The sequence below is a fragment of the Photinus pyralis genome, unplaced genomic scaffold (assembly GCF_008802855.1).
Source record: "Photinus pyralis isolate 1611_PpyrPB1 unplaced genomic scaffold, Ppyr1.3 Ppyr1.4_LG6, whole genome shotgun sequence".
Taxonomy (NCBI): Eukaryota; Metazoa; Arthropoda; class Insecta; order Coleoptera; family Lampyridae; genus Photinus; species Photinus pyralis.
Genome location: NW_022170663.1, coordinates 4,412,261 through 4,423,961, shown reverse-complemented (window position 1 = coordinate 4,423,961; position 11,701 = coordinate 4,412,261). Strand labels below are relative to the sequence as shown.

At 36.0% G+C, this 11,701-nt stretch overlaps 1 protein-coding gene across 3 annotated transcripts in view; it reads left to right on the top strand.

Moving 5' to 3' along the window:
* The first annotated feature begins 302 nt into the window (after positions 1-302).
* The window catches only part of LOC116174385 (SCY1-like protein 2), a 117,637-nt gene continuing 106,238 nt past the window's right edge, over positions 303-11,701 (top strand). For all 3 annotated transcript variants that reach the window (XM_031492302.1, XM_031492301.1, XM_031492303.1), the window contains exon 1: positions 303-476. The gene's annotated coding sequence lies outside the window, so the exon portion shown is untranslated. The remainder of the gene's footprint in view (positions 477-11,701) is intronic.

Below are 11,701 nucleotides of genomic sequence, written 5' to 3'. Positions count from 1 at the left end.
TGTAAGAGCAGCAAAGTGAAGAGTGTGGAAGATTGGATAGAGTCCCTCTATTGATCCCCGAAGACAACGTCGAGCTTCAATATCGGCACTGCTTTCAAACTCGAAAGGTGCATTATGAAAGTATTAAACTGCGGAATTCCTAAAGAGAAAATATGAAATCTAGTTTAATGCAGAAGTTCCCAGGTGAAGGCGAGCAAAGCAGGCAAGCGCGTCAGGTACCGGCTGGCCGGGCTAAAGGAACACGCGCAGCTCACCCAGTCATCGCTCCGTCGAGTCGCTTTCCGTCGAGACGCTTGCAACAGGTAGCCAGCGCAGTCTTTGCATGTGCGCGAAGAGCCACAATCGAGTTCATGAATAGTTAGATATTTTCGGCGATCAGTTAATTAGGGGGGAAAATCGCGAATTTTTCGTATGTGACGCTTTCAATATTTCGAACGGTGTGGGTGAAAATTTAAGGTTTTTACGTTACATATCGGGTAAGTGCCAACTAATTACTGTTGTAAAACTTTTAACACATGTAATTGGTACAAAGTTTGGCCTTGAACCAATTAAAATGTTTGAATGCTTGAAGTCGCACAGGAAAGCTTTCGAAATAAAATGCGCTCCAGAAGTTATAAGCATGAAATTGAAGAGGGTTTACCATTGGGTATACAAAGAACTTTCCACAGCTGAAAACATTACGAAAAGAAAAAAAAACACTTTGGACTAGCTTTAGCCAATGATTCCAGCGTATTAAGGAAAATTGGGTTTGGTAAAGTGCGGGTAATTATGTTATTTTATACTCACTGCTCTTTTCAGTGATTCCGCTGGATTTACAGAGTAGAACGGTAACAACTTAATTAAAACTGCGATAATTTTTGCAGAACAATACAATGCGGTAAAAATCTACCTACATTTAGCGTCCCATCCGATCTAAATTTCGCCTTGTGAGCGGTGCGTGTAGAGTCATATCAACTTTTCCGCAGTCTCTGTATTTTAATTGCCTGCGGCCTTTCATTTTTGTTTCTGCGTTTTTTACCAGTCAAATTAATCGACACTTATTTTATGGCAAAGTGTATTGCCTAATGTTGCAAAACATGAAACATAGTCGACTCTGTAAAATAATTACTCTATTATAGGAAAGGATTAGAGTGACTCTAGCTATATTTAAAAAAATATCTTAAGTATCCAAATGTTCCACACCAGTTCATTTGTTTTTAGATGAAATTGATTTCCAAATTAATAAATATATAATCAACTAGATATTATACACCCCTTGTTGCGAAAGATGTGTCAGTGGTTTTTTTTTGGACATCAATTTTCCAATACATAAATTCCCATAACCATTGTAATAGTTGAGGAAAAATAACATATACGCCGTCTAACTTTTCCGTTTTGTTAATATTCAGGTAATCAACAATAAGGAATGTAGGTTGCACTAATTATTTGAGGTCAGTGGTTATCGAAACGAGAAACTTCTGGGGAGGAAGTTGAAAGAGGAATTGCTGCAACAGGTCAAAAATTGTTATTTATCGCGGCGTTTTCAAGTACATATTCTTGAAAATAATATAGAATTTAATGAATTAATGGTTACATCTTATTTCAAAATAAAATAAGTAAGAAATTATTCAATGGTAATTCCTTCATATTTAATTTCAATCCTTTCTAGGTTATATTCTATGCCATATTACTGCTTAAAAAATTCATTAATTAATGAATTAATTAACTCAATAAGAGTTGCAAAGGAAAATTTATACAAATCTACACAGCTCATTATTATTATAAGGTTTACGAGGTTCTGATGCTCTAAATAATTATTATTTAATAGTTATTTACATAAAAGTCAGGAAAATGACGTTATGGCGAGGAAATATTGACATACGAGGCCCCTTTGGGACCGAGTACTTTAAATTCCGAGTCAAGTAATGTCATTTTACTGACGAGTTTTCTATTAAATTTTACCCGAAATCGAAATTTTAACATAAAATTTCAATTTTCATATAGAACTTTTGATTAATGTCAATTTGGCAGTGATGACAGGAGTCAAATATACACATTTAGCAATGTTAAAAATTCGGCCGGTGAAGTGACAGGTGACAGATAGGCATGAAAATGAAGGTTTCAGGACAATTTTAGGTAAATATAATTACAATTCATTACTGTCTCTTTGTAAATAGTATCCCGGGGAGGACTCTTTCAATCGTCATAGGAGTGCTGGAACTCGGATTCCGAAATGACATTCAGCTGGTCAATTACCGCTTTTTGAATCAATTCCAAAAGTGAAGTCCCTTGATTGATATGGAACGAAATTGTTTACTCAGCGAATATTCACTTTTTGACAAGTTCAAAGAAACGCGCCTCATTTTCAATCGATGCATTTTGCTCTTCTGAAAGCTTTCTTAAAACCATTTTCGCAAAGGTTTTTTTCGTGATCTTTTGTGTTGCCTTGGATGCATCAATGGTTGAGGCATTTGATTTGGATGACCTTCCATTCTGTTGTGATTCTTCTTCATATCACGGAGCGTTGATTGATATTGAAAGATGTTTAACTGGTTTTTCTGAATTACGGAGGCATTCGATTTACTTGCACAACCCCAGAGCATTCTTCTTCATATCACGGAGCGTTGATTGATATTGAAAGATGTTTAACTGGTTTTTCTGAATTACGGAGGCATTCGATTTACTTGCACAACCCCAGAGTTTAAATGTATACCTACATCCAAATTGGCTTGATGATTGCTTTGTACTTGTTCTCTATGGACTTGCTGGATCATCTTTCAATCATCTAGGGCAGATCTTTCACTTTCAAATCTATTTGTTTTCGGTTCTTGACAATGTGCTCCTTCCTTACGCTTGATTGACTCTGAATAGTCTTTCACTGAGATAAGACCACAATAATGTGTAGTATGATATTGGGAGGAATCCTTTGGGTATCATCCAAAGGCTGTCATGGGGCTGTATACTGCCGTGATTTGACCCATGTTCTGTTATGGAACAATTACCTGGTGGCTATTAGTACCAGACTCTCGACAATCATAGCACTTTTTAATCAAAGACTAGCTTGCCTTTCTTGCACGGGTTCAATGCGAACAACTCCCACAGCCATCATGAAACCCCTTCTAGATCTCTACGTGAGAGGGATCTGCCGCCACTAGATCTCTAGTGCGGGCTATTCTGGCATCCTTGCGTCGAAGAACTAAGGGGTTGTTAGTAGGGGAACTGAGGTGGGCCACTCCCGTATTATGTGCGAGGTGATTAAGCGATCACCCACTCCTCAATTCATAATACCTACCACATCTTGTTTGATGGGGAAGTGGTATCCCAATCTGGTATATTCATCTTCACGGATGGGTCTAACACAATGGAAGGATCAAGCACTGGTATTTACTCCAAAAATCTGAACATCTACATTACTCAACAACTAGGCGAACTCCCTACTGTATTGCAGGCAGAATTGGTGGCACTAATGCTTAGTGCAAGAACAGTTCTTATGCACAACATAAAGAATAAAACTATCAGAATCTCAAGTGACAGCAGGGCTGACTTGCAGTCACTTGGTCACTGTAAAATTACCTTTAGGATGGGTTCCGAATGTCACCATGCACTAGAATAGGTAGCAAACAGCAACTCCCTTGAGCTCGAATGAATCAAAGGGCATGCTGGAACGGAAGGTAATGAGAAGGTCGATGAGTTAGCTCGAAACAGATGCTTTATGATCTAGAGACAGCTCTTGCCACGAGTGAGGGTCGGGTGACTCTAGTCAAGAGGGGATAGATAGTACAAAGGGCCCGAATGTGAGGCCTAAGAGTGTGTGGACCTAATTCATCTTCCTATCGTAAACCAGAACCCAGAATCTGGATACTTAGACCGGTATTTTTTCAAAAACTAATTGGAGATTTTCATTGGCATCTTAAAAGATCCACGAGTGCGCCATATTGGGGTTAGAATTAAGAAATGGAAAGGGACCCAATATACCCCATTTAAAGACCTTTCTCGAGCAAAAATGACCGACCCTGCACATTCAAGACAATAAATGATCCTGTATTGCAATTATAAAAACAGTGGCATAATAAATAATGAACGTGTTTACTGTATTGATTAATGGCACATCCGTGGGTAGATTTTTTTTAACTTCGTTTAGCTAGTACAATTAAAACAAACACAGAGATGTTGCTTTTACATTCGCTGAGACCTTCAATTTATATAGAAGGAAGCGTACTGCTATAAACAAGGTCTACTTTATAAGCGCGATCAAACATCAACTCCAACTTCATTTAGCTAAAAGTTTTGCACTTGAATAATTAAAGCGATGATGCCCGTTTAATTAAATTTTGAAGGATGTTACATTAATAATAGGTATATCCAGACATTAAAATGAAAATTCAAATTCGAACTATCTCATAATACGCACGAATTCGAAAAGAACTGTAAATCGTATAAAGGAAGTAAGCGCGAAAGCTTTGCATGTCAAAATTCTCCAAATTCGTTTTCTGTTTACGCCCTTCCAAGCAATTTTCAGGGGAAATAATTTCATGAATGATACATTTCGAAGGGTTCTTTATTTTATTTAATAAAACCCCTGACTTATTGTCTCGTATTTGTAACTTTATATTCCCACATTGAATGTGGTGGAATAAATTAAATGGAATAGTGATGTCGCGGTAAAAATGGTGAGTTAAGGGTCGGCCTCAATTTCGAAAGCTATTCGATAGTTAGCGGTTAACGTACAAATAACAGCGTAAATTAAAGCACCTCTACATTTCGAAGTAAAAAGTGCATCCCACAAGGGCCCATTTGCGCAGCATGAAATCCCATAACAAAAGGTATTACGCAAATTCGGTCTCTTAAGAATCACACAACGTTTTCCTATTAATACGTTTGCGATTAATTTGAAACCCACATTGTAAATAGAAGCTCCGTTTTGTATGGGAATTAAATAAATACTCACGCTATACAACATGCGAGATTTCGGTTTAAAATAACATGACGTTTAGTCGATCCTTATTTCAACCGTGAAAATTAACTGCAAATCGAAATGATTGTTAATATATAGAACTGTTCTAATTAATTCGTAATTGCATGAATTTGTATATTAGCAAACATCGTCAGTGGGCGGGTAGAGTATGCGGGATGAATACCTCAAACGTCGTACCCTGGAAACTTTGCGCTACACCTTCAACGCTAATAATGTTGTATCTGATGATGAGGGTTCACATCGTATGGTAATTAAGTGAGGGAAGTTCAAGGTGAGTGGATGGAATAAACCAAATTTTATTGAAAGGGCCTCCGATGGAATTATAACAGAGCGGCGGCCGATTGGCATAATCGATTCTTTGGAAAAAAAATTGAGGGTGAGGTAAAGCGATTTATTCCGACTGCAAATCTCACTTAAAGTTCTAAAATGCAAATGATACAGTAACGTGATAAAAAGTACTGTTTGCAGAGCCGGGAAAGCTGTTTACCATATTCAAGCGGTATTACAAAAAGCGTTTTAAGCCGCATTTTGTCAGTCATTGCTACAGCGAAAATAGAAAGTGACGTGTAGTAATATGGTTTGCAATGAGGTACTTGCAACGAGAGAATATTAAAACGGTATTATTTTTATGCAAATGTTAGTTTCGGAATTGATTGATCATCGGGATGTAATACGATTAGTTACGCTAATCCCCATAGGTTTACAAAGGATATTAAGTTATTAAGTCTAGTAATAATGAACGCCTACTATTTGAAATTTAAGCTTTAAACTATAACGTAATTTTTAATCGGTGTATTTATACCAAATACTAATAACGTAAACTATTAGGTACATCGATTTTGAGATTGGCGAATACCCAAATACATTGTATTGTTATCACTTTTGATCATCCAAGAATCTAGAAGAAGCGAAAAAATCTGGAAATTCCGAAAAAAAAGTAATCCAAAGAATCTCAAAACAGTGAAGGGTCAGAAAAATCGAACCCAAGATGAATAATTGGAATAAGGTTTGAAGAATATGAAAAGAATAATTAAACGAATTGGAAGGCAAATTATAGAAACGAAAATCTGAAGGATTTAAAGAGACGCGAAAATTTGTGCACTTTGGCGATCACAAGAACATAAAAGGAGAAACGGAAAAATCTCAAGAACCTGAAGATCCTTATTGATCAGAAGATTTGGGATAATCCACAGGAAGAAACCAAAAGAAATGGAAGTATTGATCAACATTAATGAATGTAACTGATTGAAGAGGAATGGTCCCTCATCGATGGTTATTGTTGACACAAGGATTGAAAGGTACTAATCGCGTGCAGTAGTAGCCGTAAACAAGGATGGTGTCAAATGTCGAATATCATCCAGGTCTTCCGTCAAAGTAGTTAATGACCACTCGTTAATGGTTCACTCTACAGCTGCTAAAGAATTTCGTAATTCCTCCCGATCCAGTTTAGCTCTGAATTATAATCCTCTTCATTCAATCTATAGAACGAATTAATCGTTCCCAAAATCCGCCCCACCAGGCCCCAGTTTGAACGTTAAATTTCCAAATAATTTTTTTTGTACCAGTTTCTTTTTCAAATTTGCTCCAATCGAGCTTCTTAAAAAGGTTATTCGCCCCGAACTAGTTCCATTGTTAGCAAATATGGTAGTGGGTCAACCCATCGTGTCTACACATCTTTGTGCAGAATTTCAAATGTTCCAATTTCCAAAGACATAATCCAAGGAATACAAAGACAAAGACAAACGGCACAAGTGGACACTACAATTCAAGCTGTCTCTTTTTCTTTCAGGAATACTGGAAGAGCCAAATCAATCCTAGTGGTAGGAAAGGGTTCTGCACTTATCACTCGTTCCCTCGGACCCCGACTTACTTCCATAGGTTTATTAGTGAAACGTTGACAGACTACACACTTGCGTGCGATTTTGAGCGGGTGTCTTTTCTTCCTTAGTGTTGACAAATCCCGTTCTTGCCAGAGAGATCAGCTGTTCAACACGAGCTTGGTTTTTAAAACTGCCTCCAATTTGTTTGAATTTGCATTTCCAGTACCTTCAGTCATTTTCTTCTCCGAATATCTTTGCCAAAGTCCAAAAGTTTCATCGATTCTACTAAAGGATATAGATCCAAGTTGCATGATTTGCATTGTCCAAATGTAGGGATTGAAGTAGTGATGTGGATTGTAAAATAACGATTCGTAAGTTACATAAAAAACTGTTATATTACGCGTAACTTAAGAGTTCGGTTCTTTTATGTAATTTATACCTTTTATGAAATTTACGTAACTTACGTTTTTTATTTAAAAAACCGTAATTTTTGTAAACTTGCATAAATGTAATAGCTACCTATTTGATACATTTTGATCAGTACTACCACAGACCCACAGAATACGGCCTTCTCAGAATAGAAACAGCAATGTTACAAATTTGTATGGTATTTTGGCGGACCCTGGTGGGTGTGCTGTGAACTAAAGCATCAAAATCAGAGTAGCGCCATCTAGTGACCAGCTTCTAGAGCCATGAAGTCATTTCCTCAATTCGATCTAAATCATAAATATCGATAAAGAATACACAGTTGTTAATCAAAGTGTATTTAGGTACAATCACATTACATTATTTAACACAGAGAACTTAAATTACATGTTTACAAATTACATATAAAACTCAGAAGTGAGTGGAACTTACGCTTTGTAGATGTTAACACTTTGCAGAAAGATCGTTACATACCGATTTATCGTACGAAGTATTTGGTTTTAATTGCTGTTTATTGGACTAAATATTTTTGTTAAAAAATATCTTGAGAACTAAATTTGTTGTTCCAAGAGGTAATAAAATCGCTTCAGCAAATTGTCACACAAGTTTTTGACAACAAATGTTAACTTGATCCTGGTGCTTACTTGTTACTTAAGAAGCGATGAGGGTGGTTTAATTATCTAAAACGAATTACAATATAAGTATCTACGTCTATATAAATATAAAACTCAAATCTACACCTTTTTGCGCCTATACCGTTACCGTTGGTAATTTAGAAATTCCATACCTTGCATAAATAGGAGAGAAATAACAGCACATTTCAACCCTCTTCGTGTTTCAAGCACAAAACAATCTGTTTCAAAATATGGGAAACGATGCCTTTTTGATATTTTATCGTTACAATCCGCCACACAACACTTTCTACGGTCACATAACTTGTTCATATTTTAAATCTTTCAACAGTCAAAGTTGACATGCGTAAAACCTTGTGTACGTATAAAATCGACGGTAAAAATATTTCCTGTAACGAGCAAAATTACAGGTTTTGCAAAAAAATATTCGAGTCTGCGATAAATAGTTCTCCGTACAACCACGGGAAACGCTGTAATCAGTGACAATTTAGCGCCATTTATGTTTCTGTTCTGTGAAGGTCTTATTCTGTGCACAGACCATCAACGGTACTACCAACGTAAAGGATTCACTAGTTTGGTTTAATTAAGATGATACAGCTTCTAATTCGCGATCTGGAACTTCTTCTTCCAAATGACGCGAAATACCTACTGCTTGGGTGTTTTATTTAATACTCCAAAATATATATTTAACAAGTGTTTTTGTTTTCAAACACTCACAAAATTCAAAGAGGTTTATGGAATATTAAAAAAAAAATAAAAAACATAAATGACAGGTAATTTTACAAAAATATTTGTAAATTACGTAAAAAACATAAATTACAGTTTTTTAAAATGGTAAGTTACATAAATTACATAAAATACCATAAAAAATATAAACAATTGGTAATTTTACACGTAATATTACGCACTTAAAAAAATCGTGTAATTTCACCTAGACTGAAGGGATCTCAGATGAGACTGCAGCTCAATATACATCTGTGATAGATTGGCCTGCTTGTCTTTACTTGTTGCATTTGAGATCACCAACTTCAACAACTCGCTGACATACACTTTGTGATGCAGATTGAAGATCCTCACGTCCACACCTCTTCTTTAATTCTTCAACAGCAGATTTATAACCAGCTTTTCCTACTTGAAAGTGACTATCGACAATCGCTGGTGATTCACTTCCAACCACCATCGATACCTTCAAATATACAGAGTGGCCCAACGAGAAGTATACAGAGGGCTTTTAGGGTATTAAATTTAGAAATTTCGAAAAATCCTCAAACACGTCAATTTTGTATTCGAGGGGGACAACTTTTGGAATACAAATCACGAACCCAAGTCTTCAACCCTCTACCTAGGGAGCTTAACCCCTAAAATTTTAAATGGAATCCTATTATTTGAAAGCCAATTTAGTATGTATAGTTGAACTTATGAACTGTACTGATTTCATATCTTCATGCAAAGTCTTGAACTGACCCCAGTAACAAAACCAGTCCTTCAAATCTCCACTGAAGCTAGGTAGATTTAACTGGTGTTTATACCCCTTATTCCCACTAGTTCCTCTGACAGAAGTAGGTACTTGCAATTGAGCTTCTCCCGATAATCTTCTCGAGCTATTATTGCTTTAGAAGAAATAAGGCTGAACTTTTCTCGATATACCTTAGCTGCATTTTATTCCTCTTAAATCCTTCTGAAGCATCCTGATTCACCATCAAGTTGAAACTTTTGTCATCAAATTCTTCTAACTTTGAATGAACATCCTGGAGCAAATGATTGTTGGAATCAATCATGATCCAATCCAGTTGACTCCTCTAACGCCGCCTCCAGCAACTCCGCGTACTATTAACTTTCTCTTTCACCGGTTTTCTGGCTTTGTCAGCTTTCTGCATCTTGTAACAGTTGAACCTCCAAAATGTTACTTAACAAGATAAAATCCACTATCGCCACTACGTTAGTTTGCTCTTGAACGTATCTAATAGTGATTTGATCACAAAGATTGTCAGACAAACTAAAAAAACCTAAAAAGCAATATACCGGTTACTCCTGTAAAATAGCGCAGACCTGTTTAGGGTCCATCAAAACAAGAGGGACAATTTAATATTTTGATCTAATTAATAAAATGAATTTTTTTAGTGAAATCTGGTGGATTAGAAGCACTTCTCATGTACTTGACTATATTCACAGGCTTAAAGGTTTATTACACGGTTCTGTAAAAAAATCAGGCTCAATTTAATAGTAGAACAGAGAGTATAAGTAATTGTATCTCTTAACAGAAAGTACCATCAGACAACGGCAAAATTGCCAATAAAAAAGCTCACCTGAACAAAAAATCTAATTTGTAAACGAATTCTGTTGTTATTAATTTAAACGACCGTAAAATTTTAATTCAAAATCATACAATTTCCCTAGGGATTTGTTGGCGTCATCAAACATCACTTTAGTACGGCAACGTAGCATAAATATTTAATTATACACGAGCAGTGGCAACGTTAATGTTACCCCACATTTTAGCATGTATGTACACATAACCTCGTGGTGTTAATGTAAATAATATATGACTTTTGTAGCTTCCCCGTTGTGTTGCACAACATACTATATACGCACAAGTTGATTGTGCAAATTTCGGATGATTAAGATTTAGGGGCGGGTATTCTTATACGGTGACAAAATAAAAATGGGGGTAATTATGAAAAATCGCAAGCGTCACAGAGGACGGCGTAATGAGAAAAACGTAAATAAATGGCCCGAGCAATTACTGCGTCGTTTTTGAGATAGGAATAGCTTATATTAGAAAAAATGAAATATGTTATCCTAAAGTAATAACGCCATGCTTTTAGTTTCGTGTACCAATAATTAATTTCTGCAGGCAAGAGTAATTTGTGACGGATTCATTGTCAATTGCACCGGGTGCCTTGAAAGGGAGGATTTCAAGACCGCAATGTAAATTTGATCGATTCTAGCGACGCGATGAATGATAATTTCGAAAAGTCCTTTTCTAACATTGCGTGACGTACAAAAATTAATCCCTTCCTTCTTATACTGCACGGCGTTGTCATTAGAATAATTACAATTCGCAACACACCGTATAATTTCGCAATGTTAGCGTAAGTCATTTCAATTTCAACAGTTCCTGTACGGAGAAGACTATGGATACGTATTACAACGGTTTGCAAACAAGTTCATAGAGATAATCAAGTTAGTATAATGGCCTAATACCTTTGGAGTAATGAGATAATGTACCCTTGCTCCATATATTATGACATTAGCACTTTTGGGAGATGATCGCATGTGATACGTTCGTTTAGACGCTGCATTTGAATATCACGTCCCCAAAGACACATAGGTCATACTTTATACATGTAAAATTACTGATGATATATACTTTATATTTTATAAATAAGTAAGAGAGCTAAAATTACATTTAACTGCTGGTGTATGTCATAGCCACGAATTCCTTTTTTGTCACAGTAAGAACGAAACCAAACTAAACATTAAATTAGATGTGTACACATCAAGATATAAAACAAAAAAGACGTGCATTTCCTACCAAGAAAAAATTAAAAGTCTCCCACCCGAAAAAATCACACTATTGACAATTAGGTCCCAAAATAATTGATTATTCTATATCGACTGATGGTCAAATTTCTATCGCGTTCTTTAAAAATAAATAAAATATACCGCGTTTTGCATTTGACGATCCACCACTGCATTTTTTCTTCATTTGCTGAAATATGTTGCATATTTAGCTCATTATTTTAGAATGAAGGAAATATGCTATTGCTTAACTGATACTTTGCGCGTTGACTAGCCTTTTAAGAATTGGGGTGAGGTTGACCTTCTATAATAATTGTACTCTATAAAAGATTTCCCTCGGAAAACCT